At 36.3% G+C, this 15,372-nt stretch overlaps 1 protein-coding gene and 1 long non-coding RNA gene across 3 annotated transcripts in view; one reads left to right on the top strand and one right to left on the bottom strand.

The window, feature by feature from the left end:
* Window positions 1-15,372, top strand: part of KCNH7 (potassium voltage-gated channel subfamily H member 7) — a 485,293-nt gene that overhangs the window by 288,942 nt on the left and 180,979 nt on the right. The window lies entirely within an intron of this gene.
* LOC108541423 (uncharacterized) overlaps window positions 4,276-15,372 on the bottom strand; it is a 31,562-nt gene continuing 20,465 nt past the window's right edge. Inside the window, exons 4-6 of the long non-coding RNA XR_001888958.1 lie at window positions 5,816-5,879; window positions 5,010-5,110; window positions 4,276-4,383 (exon numbers count right to left, since the gene is read on the bottom strand). This is a non-coding gene — a long non-coding RNA (uncharacterized LOC108541423). The remainder of the gene's footprint in view (window positions 4,384-5,009; window positions 5,111-5,815; window positions 5,880-15,372) is intronic.

The following is a 15,372-nucleotide window of genomic DNA, read 5'->3' on the forward strand; positions in this document are numbered from 1 at the left end:
CCTTAGAGGCAGGACCACGTAGTAATTTTACAGATGCAAAAATATTATGTTGTACTTCCTTAATCCTAAACCAATAATCCTTCTCATCCTTGATGTTACAAAGAATTAGCGGTCAAGGTCATGCATAAAATGTTCTGCAATATGGGAAAATAATAAGGCAAAATAACCTGTATAAATGTCTCTTTAAATCTACCACAGAGTCTTCCCAAAGTTTTCCAAGAAAGAAAAGCAGAACAGATCAATTATGTAAGCAATTTTAGGGGTTAGTGAATTATCTTTCACTTCTCCGGACCCCAATTTCCTTAGGGGTATGTGGCTTGCTTTATGTTGGCAGACGTAAGAAGATTCATTGAGAAGAATTCTGCAAATGTAACATTCCCTTTCAAGGTCTACTCTAATGCTTTGAACTGGGACTCAGCAACTGTGAAATCTCTGCCTGGTTTCTTAACCTTTGTCAAGTCATTTAAACTCTCTGGGTCATATCTATAAATCAGACAGAAGAACAGGTCCTAACCATGCTATCCAGGGATTCTAGCAGGAGATTTTTTTAATAATAAATAATAATGGAGGGGTGGAAATAGAGATAGAAAAACAGGATCAAAGGAGCAACATATTCAGTGACTTAAAAATTAATTATATGTGGTAAGAATTGTTTTAAAGTTAATTGCATGTAGGGAAAATCATACAGAAAAAAATGAAATACATACATTTTAAGGTTTGAAAGAAAATAATTTTAAATTGTACCAGTTTATTGCTATTAAAGAATGAATGATCAACGAAGACATTATTGTAGATAACAACTTTTTAAGCCTCTGAGAAGAATAACTGTGAGTTTTATCGGGAAAATATATTTCTTAAATAATCCCACAATAAATCATTGCTGTACACACCAGGTGCGAGAAAATGCTAAGGAGGAAGAGAAAGAACTAGAAATTAATGTTCTTTGTAAGATGACAGATTGTCAGATTTAGATGCTGTCTATAACTAAAAGGAGACAATGCCATGAAGTCACTTTTTAATATCTAATAGGATTTCATTTTAGAACTCTAATTACATGCTTTCACCCACAGCCAACATGCTGTGTTAGTTTTCTTAGTTTACACTTTGTAAATTTCGAGCTCAGTTTTCACTTCTATTTTTAAAGATTAGTAGGTAAGTAGTCATATTTGACAATTCAAGGTCACAACACAAGAAATTGAATCTTTGCAAAGGCATTCTTTATCTGAGGCTTGCACCCTTTCACTCCAGATTATTATAAGCTAGAAAAAGAATAATCATTTTGTGTTCTCAGCCATGCAAGCAAAACCACCACGAGAAGGATGTGTGTGCCTGTGTGTGTGTATGTGTATGTAAATTCCTATATCATGTTAATCAAGAAATACAATATAAGGTAAAGTAATTAAAATGCAACTGCTTGCTTATCTTAAAACACTTATCGGTTGCTGCTTTCTAAATGGTACCATCTATGTGTCTAGTGCTTTTGTATAAGCCATTTTATGATTTCATGCTGAAAACCCCCAATAAGGGAGTTAGAATTAATTGAGCAGTCAGATGAAGAAAGCAGGTTTGCTCAGTTAGTAGATGGCAGAGCTCAAACTCAAGCCCTCGGCCATTGTCCTTGCCTGGGAGGTACTTATCACTGCACATTTAAACTCAGTGAATGTGCCATCTTTCACTTAGTGGCAGTTGCTTAAATTACAAGTGTCCAAAATAATTGCCCTATGAAAAGTGACCCTGTGTTTCTGAGTCAGCTAAGAGATGGTTTGAAGAAAGACCAATATCCTACCCGCATCCTCGAACTTTGGCAAAAGTGATAGGTTCTCCACCAGGGCAAGCATTCTTCTCTCCTGTAACTGCCACTTTCACACTGGGCTATGTGACGCAAGTGTGGACACCCAATACAAAAAATGAATTCTAGGAGGAATGAGTTTGTGCTAGATCATTTAAATCACACCTTGCTAAAAGTCCAGGAATAGCAAGATGGGCAAGACAAAGTAAGTAACAGACATTGAAGAACTGGTTTACAAGATTCCATCACTTTATTCGCTGGCAAGCTGCTTCTCTTTGGTGGAAGCCATCCTTCTCCTACCTCCTGTCAACACCCTCAGCTTCCTCAAAGCCCAGGTCCAAGTGAGAAGGATCCAGTGAGAGGCAAATTCACCTCCCATCCTCAGTCATCTGAGCTAAGGACCGAGTACTTTCACCTGGGCGGTCAACAGCAAGAATATCTACTCTCTTATACTTTGTCTTTGCTACAGCATCTTGGACTTACCCCAAAGCCACTGTGCAACTAGTTCAGAACAGGACACAGGATGCCCAACCACCATATTAGGGGTCTGCACAGTGTTCACTGTGGCATATACACAGACAGAAGGAGCCATCAAGCCCACATCCTTACAACTGAAGCCTGTTTCGATTACCTAACTTTTACGTTATATATGAACACCATTTTAATAAAACCATTCATATTATACATCAACCATCAATTTTTATTAAAAAGTGATGCAAAATTTGCATATTGCAAAGCAAAGGGAAAGTTTACGTTTTTTAAAATTATACTTTAAGTTCTGGGGTACATATGCAGAATGTGCAGGTTTGTTACATAGGTATACACGTGCCATGGTTGTTTGTTGCACCCGTCAACCCACCAACTACATTAGGTATTTCTCCTAATGTTATCCCTCCCATAGCCCCCCACCCCCTGGCAGGCCCCATTGTGTGATGATCCCCTCCCTGTGTCCATGTGTTCTCATTGATCAACTCCCATTCATGAATGAGAATATGTGGTGTTTGGTTTTCTGTTCCTGTGTTAGTTTGCTGAGAATGATGGTTTCCAGTGTTATCCATGTCCCTGCAGAGGACATGAACTCATCCTTTTTTATGGCTGCGTAGTATTCCATGGTGTATATGTGTTACATTTTCTTTATTCTGTCTATCATTGATGTGCATGTGGGTTGGTTCCAAGTTTTTGCTATTGTGGACAATGCTGCAATAAACATATGTGTGCATATGTCTTTATAGTAGAACACCATCAAAAAGTAGGCAAAGGATATGAACAGACACTTCTCAAAAGAAGACATTTATGCAACCAACGAACATATGAAAAAAAGCTCATCATCACTGGTCGTTAGAGAAATCCAAATCAAAACCACAATGATACCATCTCATGCCAGTTAGAATGGCGATCCTTAAAAAGTCAGGAAACAACAGATGCTGGAGAGGATGGGGAGAAATAAAAACACTTTATACTGTTGGTGGGAGTGTAAATTAGTTCAATCACTGTGGAAGACAGTGTGGCGATTCCTCAAGGATCTAGAACTAGAAATACCATTTGACCCAGCCATCCCATTCCTGGGTATATACCCAAAGGATAACAAATTATTCTACTAGAAAGTTTACATTTTAATTTAAAAAACTGGTTTAAAGAGAATGAAATGTTGATTCTTTTCAGCAACAACTGCAACTACGACTACTTCATAGCAAAAGCAACAGCCACAGCAGAATAGATAAATAAAGAAAAGAGTTTAAAGGAAGAAAAGGAGCATATGCATTATGTATCACGAATGTTCTATATAAATTAGATACATAATTATGATCTTGATAGAATATAAACAAAAATTTCAGATTTCAGAGAACTCTACTGAACAAAACTTTTCATTCTGTAAAATCCAACAGTCGGTAAAAACAACATTTCCAGATAGTAAAAAAAATGTTATTTCTGTATTTTTAATATGAAGCTAACTACTATAGTTCCATATAAGAATAATTCCATTTTGACATCAGACACCCTTGCAGACACTAACATGCTGGGAAAATGGCCTTCATACTTTGTTATTACAAGAAGACTGAATTATGGGATAAGCCATTGGCTAAAGAGTCACCTTTTAAAGAATTTGATTGCAACCCTGTTAATTTTCTGTAACTCTGCAATACTTTTAAATCACAAGTATTTGTAGTAGTAAAATTATTTTTATTTTGAATATACAGTTCATGAAAGCACATCAGTTTATGCAAGCACATCAGTTTGATGTGGTGCTCCTTCAATTTCAGCATCTAAAGAATGACAGAGACATTAAAACTATAGGTTCTAAAAATTACCTAATTCATTTTCATACTTGACTGGTGTCACTCATTCAAAGAGATAAAACTTTTAACCTTGACTATTGCACATAGCCTTTTACACATGAAATAGACACAGAACTGGGCGTTATACATTGTTTTCTATCCCTCTGTTCCCTTTTTAACCCTGGACGCTAGCCACCCACCTACTTGTTCTGATGTCCAGCTGTCCCCGGCCTAGCTAAGTGGGCTCTTCCTGTCAGTCATGGCCTCTCCTCTCCTCTGAAATCTCCTTGAGTCGAGGATGGTGTGATACTTTTGCTCCTGTTCCAATGATACAGTTAGAAGTTAACCACTTGCAGGAGGTAAGAAGAGCTTTTTAGCACAGTCATCTCTAAGTCTGGAGCCTTACATTCAGGAAAACAGTTTGACATGGCAGAAAATTGCTTCAGAAAAATAACTTCCAGACACAGAGGAAAAACTTGTTTCCTCGATTAATAAATTTTGTGGCAATGCAATTTGACATTTACTTCATTGAATTCTGGGAACACGATGTTCTGGCTAGTTGCCACACAAGAATTATTCTTGCAGTTGGCATCCTCACTGCTTTTTGAAGTTTATCCCCAAAGAGAGACAACTTCATCACAAACAAACATATAGGTCAAGTTTATATGTCAGCAAATAAATATTTTGGAAAACTAATACGAATGCCCACTGTGGTTGTTAGTTTCTAAAAATGAGAACATGTTCTACCCTGTTTTGTTAACCAATAAATTTTTGTGATACAGCTCTACATTGTAAACTGTGCTCACATAATTCAGAACTCCATCTATTAAATATTTGTGACAAACAGACTTCAGACACACAGCCACATCCTCTTTCTATGTTCACATAGGCAGTATAGCTCAGCTATATAGTTCATTCAGACACATTTTTGTGGACTACCTTACCCCATCAATGTGAGATATCATTTCATTGGTCTCCAGCTCTTTTCTTGTTACATTCTATATCCACATCTGCAGCTTCAGTTGTAAAGATGTTACAGTGAAGTCTGATAAGGGTAATGATCAAAAGGACCAATTAGGGGACTTGAAGATAATATAAAATGATCATGGGTGTCTTGGTTGCATGTTTTGAAGTCATAGAAATGGTAAACTAAGAAAGCCCTTGCTTTTAAGCTTTCTAAAATAAAACAGTTTTGCAAATAATAATATTGGTACTAGGATTAATAGTAGACCTTGAGATCATTTGAAGCAGTTTCTGGCGTAATTTAACACCTTTATCACTAATCCTGCTGTTACTGATCGGAGCTGGCTCTCACACTGTTTTTTCTCTGCATGATTTATTAGAATTCTTTGATAAGAGCTCTTTGAACCTGGCCTTGTACTTAAGAGTTCTGTAGAAATTATCTATTATTCTGGAGTATAGTTTCTCATACTCTCTGGCCTCAGATTCTACATCTGTTAATTGAAGAATCTAAATTTGATGAACTCTGCCTAAAACGTTGTAGCAATTTTATCATTTACACTGAAAATAAAACTAGATCTAACTGACTCCATACTTTTTCAACTGCACCATATTGTCTTTTAAATGTAATAATAATAGTAATAATGCCAAAGTAGGAGTATGAAATAACTCCTATCAAACACCTTCTTTGACTGCATTATACTGTCTCATTTCCCAACAATTCAGGTGAGCACCATTATTATCATCACCATGTTACTTCTTTTCCAGGTTAAAAGGTCATGTAACTTACCCCAAATCACATATCTAGCTTCCATTCTTGCATACTGCAGGTTCTCATTTTTTCTTCATTTGTTCTTAAAACAGTTTCGGAAAAAAAAAAAAAAAAAAAAAAGCCTATTGAGATAATGCAAAAGAAAGAGTCTTGAAGACAGAAAACCTACATATTAATTTTTGTTACTATCTATGTGACTCTAAGGATGACACATAACTGACTTATCCCTTAGTTTTCTGACCTATAAAATGTTTTATGTAGGCTCAAAGCAGGTAATATATGGGACAGAGCTTTAGAAATTTCAGGGTACAGAGATGTATGACATTACCACAAATACGTAGAAAGGATTATCTTCCCTCTTTTGTTTATTAACTTTGAAGATTAACAGAAATTATCAGCAAACTTGTCTTATAATTACACTAGCAATTTCTCTCTGTGGATTCACTCTTTTACTGCCTACTTTTATCTTTATCCTGCATATCTCTATTCTTTAGTCAGCAACTATCAAACAAAAGAGTAACCAAGACAGAAAAAAAGATTTTCAGAAGTGTAAAGTAGCATATTCCACATTGTTTGTAATAATCACTATCCCTTGGGGAGACATCACCTGTGGCGACCAGGTAATCTCTTCCCAAGGGATAGTGATTATTATATTAATAATATTCATAAATTTAGCCTTTCCCTGTTAGTGACATCATTTTTTTTTTTCATCAAACATATTTTGCAAAGACTAGGGGAAAGTTGCTTTTTAATCAACTGGAGCAGGTTGCATTTTCCAAAGACAGCTGCAACAATATCTCCCACCATCTCCCATCTTGTGCCACTGCTCCATCAAGAAGGGAAATCTGTTTCTCTATGCCCTTGAATATGAGTGGTCCCTGTGGACTCATTGACCAATAGAATATGGAAGAAACGATGCTGTGCTGGTTGTAGGCTTCGACCTTAATTGGCCCAATAGCTTGTGCTTCCTGCCTCTTGGAAAGTTTGCAATTGAACGCCCATTTTTGGATGCTTCATCTGGAAACTTAGGCATCATTCTCTGAAAAGCTCAAGCCACTTGGAGAAGGCACATGTAAACATTCCAGTTCATATTGCTGGCTGATCCCCCAATCATCAGCCAATTATGGCAGCCAGCCATATGAGTGCACTGTCTTGAATGTCTGAAGTCAGCCTTCAGATGACAGCAGCCACAACCAAAATCTAATTGCAGTAACATGGAGGAATCTAAGCTGGAACCACCTATCTCAGAACTTACCTATGGAGCCATATGAGATAATCATAAATTGTTGCTTTGAGCCACTAAGTGTTGAGGTGGTTTTTTACACAGCAACAGACAACCAGGACACCAACTGATCTGCTGCAAGACTTTTCCAAATGTAACTGACATTCATTCCTTCCTGTGAATCCATTAATACAATTTGACTGAGACCAGCATGATTTTTAAACTAAATCCTTTAGTAGTTTCCTCATAGTAATGCTGTGTTTATAAAATTCTATGGTTTTAAAATGTAGATATATCTCCATGTGTTTTTGCAATTTACTGTGGAAGTCCGTTCTTCAGAAAAGATGAAATTTGTATGTGAAGACAAAAAGATTGTTTTACCCACCAATTTGTGTGAGGATTTTGAGATTAAATTTGAATTTATCTTAAAAAGGAATGGATATTAAAGACTCAGTAAGAGGGGTTTTCAAGTGTCCATTCTCCCACTTTTTAAATAAGCATGTCAGATACATTGCAGCCAGGTGTCTGTGACTGATTTCCTCTTTTTGGGAATCTTTTTTGTCCCCAAATGAAATATACATTTCCTCTTTTTCATGATTATAAAAGTAATACATACTAGGTATTGAAAATCCCAGCATAAACTATGATCAAAGTAGAAGTAAGAGTCCTCTGAATAGTCACATCTCAGCTAGTGTTTACTAACCAGGTATCATTTGCAAGTTATTTCATCTCTCTGTAATTTGGTTTCATGTATAAAACCTATACAATGAAGATAATACTAATAGTTTACAAGATTGCTGTGGAATTACATAAAGTAGTAAATATAAAGCACTTAGAACAGAGCCTGGAATATAGTAGGTATTCAACAAACATTAGTTTTAATTAATAACAGTTTGATGTGTGTGTTTCCTTCCAGATTCTGTTCTAAGCATGTATATATATATATATATATGTCGTACATATTTAACAGAAAAATATAATTATAAATGCTCAGTTTTCAGGTCAATTTTTGAACTATTCACTATACAATGTGGATATGGTTTTATAACAATATGTAGAATTATGTCTCATTAGTTTTTGTAATCACATTGTGTTCTAATTTATTAATAATATAATATTTGTGAAGAATATGCAGGATTCTATTTTATATTTTAAACACTTTGAGCTAGTATAAAACACTGCAATTAACATCTTTATTTACAAAATTATCTAACACACAGGATCTTATAAGCAGAAAAATAGGAAAAATAATCTTGTTAAAATGTGTGAGGACTCTTACTCAAGTAGATCAGAATATTTTGCTTATCATTATATGGCAAGTATTTTACTGATTGTAAATATTTATAGACACTAAGAGGCTGCTAATCTACGTACAAATAACAAATACTGATGAAACTAATAAAAAAGACCATAAGAACTGGAAAAAACCTCAAATCTAAGGATCCCATATTATCAGCTCTCTTAAACAACTTAGTTCAAAAAAACTCTTGAGTGTCTACATTAATGTTAAATTCAGCATGTCACAAACAGACATGCTGAATTTTTTATGACAGGTAAACTTCTAATTAAAAAGTAAATACTAAATTCCAAATATGCACACATATCTGAAGACAGATTTTGTGTAAAGGATATCAAATCATAGGTTCTAAGAAACTGACTGAAACTGAGGTATATTGGCATATGAAAACTGAGATGACCTAAAGGATAAAATAAAAAGTCAAAGAGAGCAGAAAATTGTTTAATCAGTGTAAGTCTGGTAAATTTCACACAAGGAGACAAACCTGCCTGTCCTGTCTCTTATCTTCAATCCCTTTAGGCAGAATCTTTGAATGCTACTAGTGGTAGGGCCTAGAGGTTTGTCTTGATGGGGGAGAGGAAGGAAGGATTTACCTCCAAGAGTTTCCTTAGACCCTGGTCTTGATTTGCCCTGCAGATAAATATATCATCCTTGCAAAATATCAAGCTTGCTACAAAAGACAAAGCTGAAGTGTGCTAGCCATCACCTTTCAGCCAACTGGACCTATCTATGCTCATCCATTTTGCAATTCTGGAGTTTCCACAATTGCTAGTTGTTTTGGACATTTTTGCACAACAAATCTTTTTACATGAAGTCATTTAAATATACATATAAATGTGTTAAAAGAAGCTTTTACTTTTTCAGCATCATCATATAAGGTCTTCTCTTTCTAGAAGTGTTACAGACAAAGACACATAAATGAAAGCTATTCCATGTGGTAGGCTGAATAATGGTCCTGGAAAAAGGTTCATGCCCTAAACCTCAGAACCTGTGAATGTGTTACCTTACATAGCAAAAGGGACTCTGAAGATGTGGTTAAGTTAAGGATCCTGAGATGGGGAGACTGCACTGATTTACACATATGGGCCCAATGTAATCATAGGGTCGTTATGAAAGTGAGGTAGGAGGGCACAGTCAATGAAGGGGATGTGACCCAGAAAAAGAGGGAGGGAAGGAGATGTGATGACAGAAGCAGGGCTCATAGTCAGAGAGACAGATTTAAAGATGCTACATTGCTTGCTTGAAGGCAGAGGAAGGCACCATGAACAAAACACTGCAGGTGACCTCTAGAAGCTAGAAAAGGCAAGGAAATGAATTCACTCTTAAGGCCTCCAGAAGGAATGTAGCCCTGCCAATCCATTTGATTTTCTAACCTTCAAGCTTTAAACACACCAGGCTTTAAACTAGCTAATAATTAAAAAAAAAAATAGGACAACATTTTTTGGAGCAAATTTTCACCTTTATTACTTAAAAAAATGCTATGATGGAGTTTGTGGTTTATATTTTCCAGAATGATACAGGTTTATATATTCTGTTTGCAGAGTAGAAAAGGTGTTCTCTTTGGTCAGGCTTACTCTTAAGAAGTGTAAAGGAGATGAGTCAAGCATGCCCAATATGTTGCCTTAATTTTACCAACCGAGTAATTCACACTTTCTTGCCAGAGGAATGGGCAGATGGTATTTGTGAGATGATGAATGGGTTTCAACTAGCAGGTAAGATTCATTAAAGAACCACAGGGGTCATTTTCATTGTTCCCTGTAAACATTAGCTTAACATGCTACTGTTGCATGAGCAACTGAATTGATCCAGGCATGGGAGGAAATGTCAGAAAAGTGAAAGAAGAAACATTTCTCAAATAACCAGATTCTAGGATTGTTGCCAATAGACCTTCTATTTAGTCGTTTTATTGTTTATAACTCAATATTCAATTCTTTAAATAAAGGACATATTTGTGAAATGTACTACCTAAGAATGTTTGACCTATTGATTATTTTAGTTGCTCATGTGGGGACCCTGTCTATCACTTATGTATTTCCTGATGTCTGGTTAAGAAGGATAACCATTTACATTATCTTTTGAGACAATTAACAATATTCATATTTTCTGCAAACCTTTTGTTTCTAGTTAGTTTTCAACACCTTTCCTGACAATGCTTAGACATTTTTTTATTTTCTTTTTTTTTTGAGATGGAGTCTCGCTCTGTCACCCAGGCTGGAGTGCAGTGGCACAATCTCGGCTCACTGCAAGCTCTGCCTCCTGGGTTCATGACAGTCTCCTGCCTCAGCCTCCTGAGTAGCTGGGACTACAGGCGCCCGCCACCATGCCCAGCTAATTTTTTTTTTTTTTTTTTTTTTGTATTTTTTAATAGAGACGGTATTTCACCATGTTAGCCAGGATGGTCTTGATCTCCTGACCTCGTGATCCGCCCACCTCGGCCTTCGAAAGTGCTGGGATGACATTTGTTTTTGTCTTCCGAACAGTAGCATGTTATGCTAATGTCTACAGGGAATGATGAAAGTGCCCCCTGTGGCTCTTTAGTGAATCATAACTGCTGATTGAGACCACATCTTCAATGTCAGCTACATTTTCTTCCTTGAATGCCTTGCTTACTGCCCGCACTGAAACATCTACCAGTTCATACAGTCAGCGTAACTCAATTTCCACGCACTGTACTTCCCACAGATCAAACTTTCACTATACGCACAAACTTCCTATCATTTTACCATTCAGTTGCCTGGACTTTTGTAAAATGTCAGATAAGAAAAATTCCAGAAGTAGCTTTTGCTATGTGTTACTCTCCTATTGCTGAATGATAAAATACCATAAATTAGCAGTTCTAAACAACACCATTTATCAATCATAGTTCTGTAGGTCAGAAGTCTGGGCTGGATGTGGCTGGGTTTTTCGCTCAGGGTATTACAAGGCTGAAATCAAGTTGTGACTCTGTAGCTGTGGTTCTCATCTGGACTCAGGTCCTCTTCCAAACACACTGGTTAATGGCAGAATCTGTTTTCCATGGTCATAAGACTGTGTTCCCACTTTCCTCCTGGCTGTTTATTCATCACTACTTTCAGTGCCCAGGGGCTTTCCTTCTCATCAGCTGCTCAAAGGTGAATGTTTGCTTTCTTCTAGGCTAGCAGGAACACCTTTGACTTCCTCTTCTGTGACCAGCAAGAGAAAAATATCTGCTTTTAAAAGTCTCCTGTGATTCTAGTAAGCACACCTGGATAATCTCCCTTTCTTAAAGTAAACTGTGCCATATAACATAAACTACTTGTGGGAGTCTAAGTCTTTCATTTTCCCAGCCACTGGAATTATTCAGAATCTGTATGACAGAGGAATGAAATCTTGAGGACCATCTTAGACTTTTGCCTGGCAAATACTGTTAGTGATTGCTAGCCAGAGAAATGCCTGATTTTCCTTTTTTTGTTCTTATATTTCATTTGGCTCCTTATCTTTGTAAAACTATCCAATTGAACTGTCATTCAATGTATAAAGCCTTCTAAAACTTCTGATAAATATCTATTAAAATTTTTCAAAAGTCTAAAAAGCTGGTAAAATAAACAGAGTACTAAGAACCAGATATATCTGGGCAACTGTCAGAATTTCAGTTACCAGCTATTAGACCAGAGCCAGTAAGCAAGGTAGTTATGGAGCCCTCTTAGTACATTTCCACTGTAAAATTGGGACAATGATTGCTACTCCCTAGAACATCATCATTGTCTAATGAGTGTATTAACATTCTTACCACAATGGTAGGACCAGAGTGGTCAACTAACAATTTCTGTCCTTTGTTTTATTTCTATTTTCTTTCCATTTTGGTTCTGCTTGGTTTGTACTTAAATGCAAAAAAAAAATCTTCAATAGATCAGTCAGATCAGATTTTGCGTTACAGAAAAATGTTACCTTTCCACCAATACGTTATTCTCAATGGGCTTTAGAACCCTCACAATTTATCACCAATGCCAACAGCTTGCCTGGAATTGAAGTGCTATTATAATCTTTTCTCTCTTAAATGCTTATTATGGGACTCACATGGACCCACAAATTGATCATTAAAATAATATGTTACATACTTGGGACACCCACACTATACCTTGAGTACTTTAACTATTGATTATGGCAGGTGATTTATTTATAATGTTTTTGTCCAATACATGCAATACATTCTGCTTATATAGCTTGGTTCTAAAACTCACCCATATCTAGTAGAATAATTTTTAGCTGAATTTCCTCTTTTCCCTTAGTATATTCTCAGTAATGTGATCAAATTTGTTCCCTAGTTCACCTTCTCTAGTTTTTTTTTATATTTGAATAATTTCTAATTTTAATTAATGGCTTAGAAATTCAAGTGCCCCTCAAATTATTCTGGGCTTTGTTTTTACTTTACAACTGAACTTAAACTCTTGCTAGGTTTTCCAATTCTCTTTCACAATTTCTTCATTTTGAAAAAAAGCAAAAGCCGTAAATTACTGCCTGTTTTCATTCATGAATATAGTTTTGTCACTTGATTGTGCAAGATTTGTGGGCAAGTTATTTTCTTGTAAACACATTGTGGTGCTTTTAAATGACTTTGAGTGTTCCCCTGGAATATTGAGTAATGTTTTAAAAAAATCTTTTTTTTTTTTTTTTTTTTTTTTTTTTTTTTGAGGACAGAAGTTCCTTGCTCTTTTCGGCCAGCTGGATGCCCTCCGATCTCAGCTCACTGCCAAGCTTCTGGGTCCCGGGGTTTACGCCATTCTCTGGCTCAGCCTCCCCGAGTAGCTGGGGTCTACAGGCGCCGGCCACCCTCGCCGCGCTAGTTTTTATTTTTTAGTAGAGATGGGGTTTTACCAGGTTAGCCAGGATGATCTCGATCTCCTGACCTCGTGATCCACCCGTCTCGGCCTCCCAAAGTGCTGGGATTACAGGCTTGAGCCACCACGCCCGGCTTTAAAAATGTTTTAAGCCCCTCTGTCAGTTTTTGCTGTTGCTTTGTTTTACTTTCTGTCATTAAGAACTTTCCTTCTGATGAACATCTTTTAGTTGCCCTCACTTTCACTAAAATGTTGAATTTGATCTTGGCAGATTACCCTTAATAATAATTTGTCATTTTTTTGACCACCACACAGAACTAAATCCCACATAGAACTAAATCTATTATATTTTATCCCGCTTGAAGTTCTAAGGGAATTTAATCTTGGAAAGTCATTTATCTTCTCCAAATATCTGACACCAACATTTTTGTCCTGATTAAAATTTCTGCCAATCTATATAGAGACAAATGTAGTGCCTTATTATTATTATTATCTAGCCTAATTTTGTAGGTTATTTTTGATTTGTCTACCATTATCAGCTGATTCTCATTATCATCGTATTTTGCCATATTTTTATTCTTTAAATACGGAATGCCTGCTTACCAAAATTCCATTTACTTTCTTTGTCTGGCAAATAATTTTATCCTGTATGACTCAGGATTCAAACATTTTGAAACACTCAAATTTGCTCATTTGAGGAGAGGTAATGACAGAACTATTCACAAGAACTCAGATAGTGTTTAAGAGAAACACTTAAATGAATGGTGCCGTGGCCCAGGGCTGTTAACAGTATAGAACCACCAGGGGCACGCAACAGAAATGAATAACTATGCTGGAACCCTGAGACAGCTATATGCTGAGGGTTGACAGTATCTACAAACTTCAGTGAAAGGTGAAACCAACCACTGCAACCCCATAAGATTTGAATCTGGGGAATAAATACTCCAACATGGCTCTCCTTCTTCTCCAGTTTTTTGCTGGAAATCCACACTGCTTGAAACCCAACAGGAAGCCAGGAAAATAAGGAAATCCGTGCAGCACCTTCTCTCTATTCTAAGCAGGAAGAGAAGGATAGACAGTGAACATAGAAGGGCAAACTGAGGAAATGCAGCAGAAATATGTTACCATTTATACCACCATCTCAATTCTTTCCTAGAGAGGTTGTGGCTTAGGAGTTGCATATCCCAAATATTTGTGTTGGTTCAATTATTTTTCCTTAAGTTAGGCTCCAAAATACCATTTGATGTCTCTATATTTTGCCAAGAATTCCACACCACTATGGCCTCTGAAATTAGTTTGAAAATATCTATACATTCCCCATTAAGATGCAACTTGATTTCACCTCTCTGGGAAGCCTTCCATATACTCCACGCAGAGACTCTGAATATTTGTTGTTTCTTAGGTGCAATTCTGAGAAGCAGCAGCATCTAAAATATTATCAATGAAACAAAATCAATCTCTTCCTGTCAACTGAAATGTGGGTACACCGCCTTCTTACTATGTTTTCCTAGTGATGTTACAAGATAACCAAATATTATTTCCTCCCTTGTTCTTATAAGCATTGATACTATAATATTATCTGCTTTATTAATCTCTAGCAATTTATAACAACAGTAAGGAAAATGAATCTAGGAAATTAATTCTTATCTTATTAAGTTTTGATCTCTTTCTTTTCAAATATAATACATGATAGGCCAGCTTTGTTAATGGTTTTATACTGTCTGTTATAATCTTACCAGTGTGTTCATTCTATTTTTTTCAGTTCTTCTATACTATTTGAGGGATTATAAAAAGTCTCCACTGACATCAAAACATCTCTCCCAGTGGCTTACCATAGTGCCTGAAATTTCCATCTTCAGAGAAAATTTTCTGATATAGGACTTTATCTCAGAAAGTGCTTATTAAGTGGACTTCACTTACCTAAGAGAGGTAACATGTTGACACATTCAATGATCAGCTTCAATGTCATCAGGCAAAAAGAAGGAACCTTTGGTGTTTTGATGAAAGTTCCTGTTTAGAGAAGCTAATGGCTTAACCTTCAGCTGATGGAATTAACCCCAGCTTTTCTATCCAACACATTTCTAGTTATGGGTAAAGCCAGAGGAGCATAGAGATTGTCTGTAAAAAAATTCCAAAGTTGGAGCTGAGATTTATTCTCTTATCTTAAAATTAAGCCTCATGCATCTCTGAAGTCAGGAAGTGCTTAAGCAAGACTCTTGGATAAATGTATGGACTGGTAAATTTTCATAAGGGGTAAGAC

The sequence above is a fragment of the Rhinopithecus bieti genome, unplaced genomic scaffold, assembly GCF_001698545.2.
Source record: "Rhinopithecus bieti isolate Rb0 unplaced genomic scaffold, ASM169854v2 scaffold_19966, whole genome shotgun sequence".
Lineage (NCBI taxonomy): Eukaryota > Metazoa > Chordata > Mammalia > Primates > Cercopithecidae > Rhinopithecus > Rhinopithecus bieti.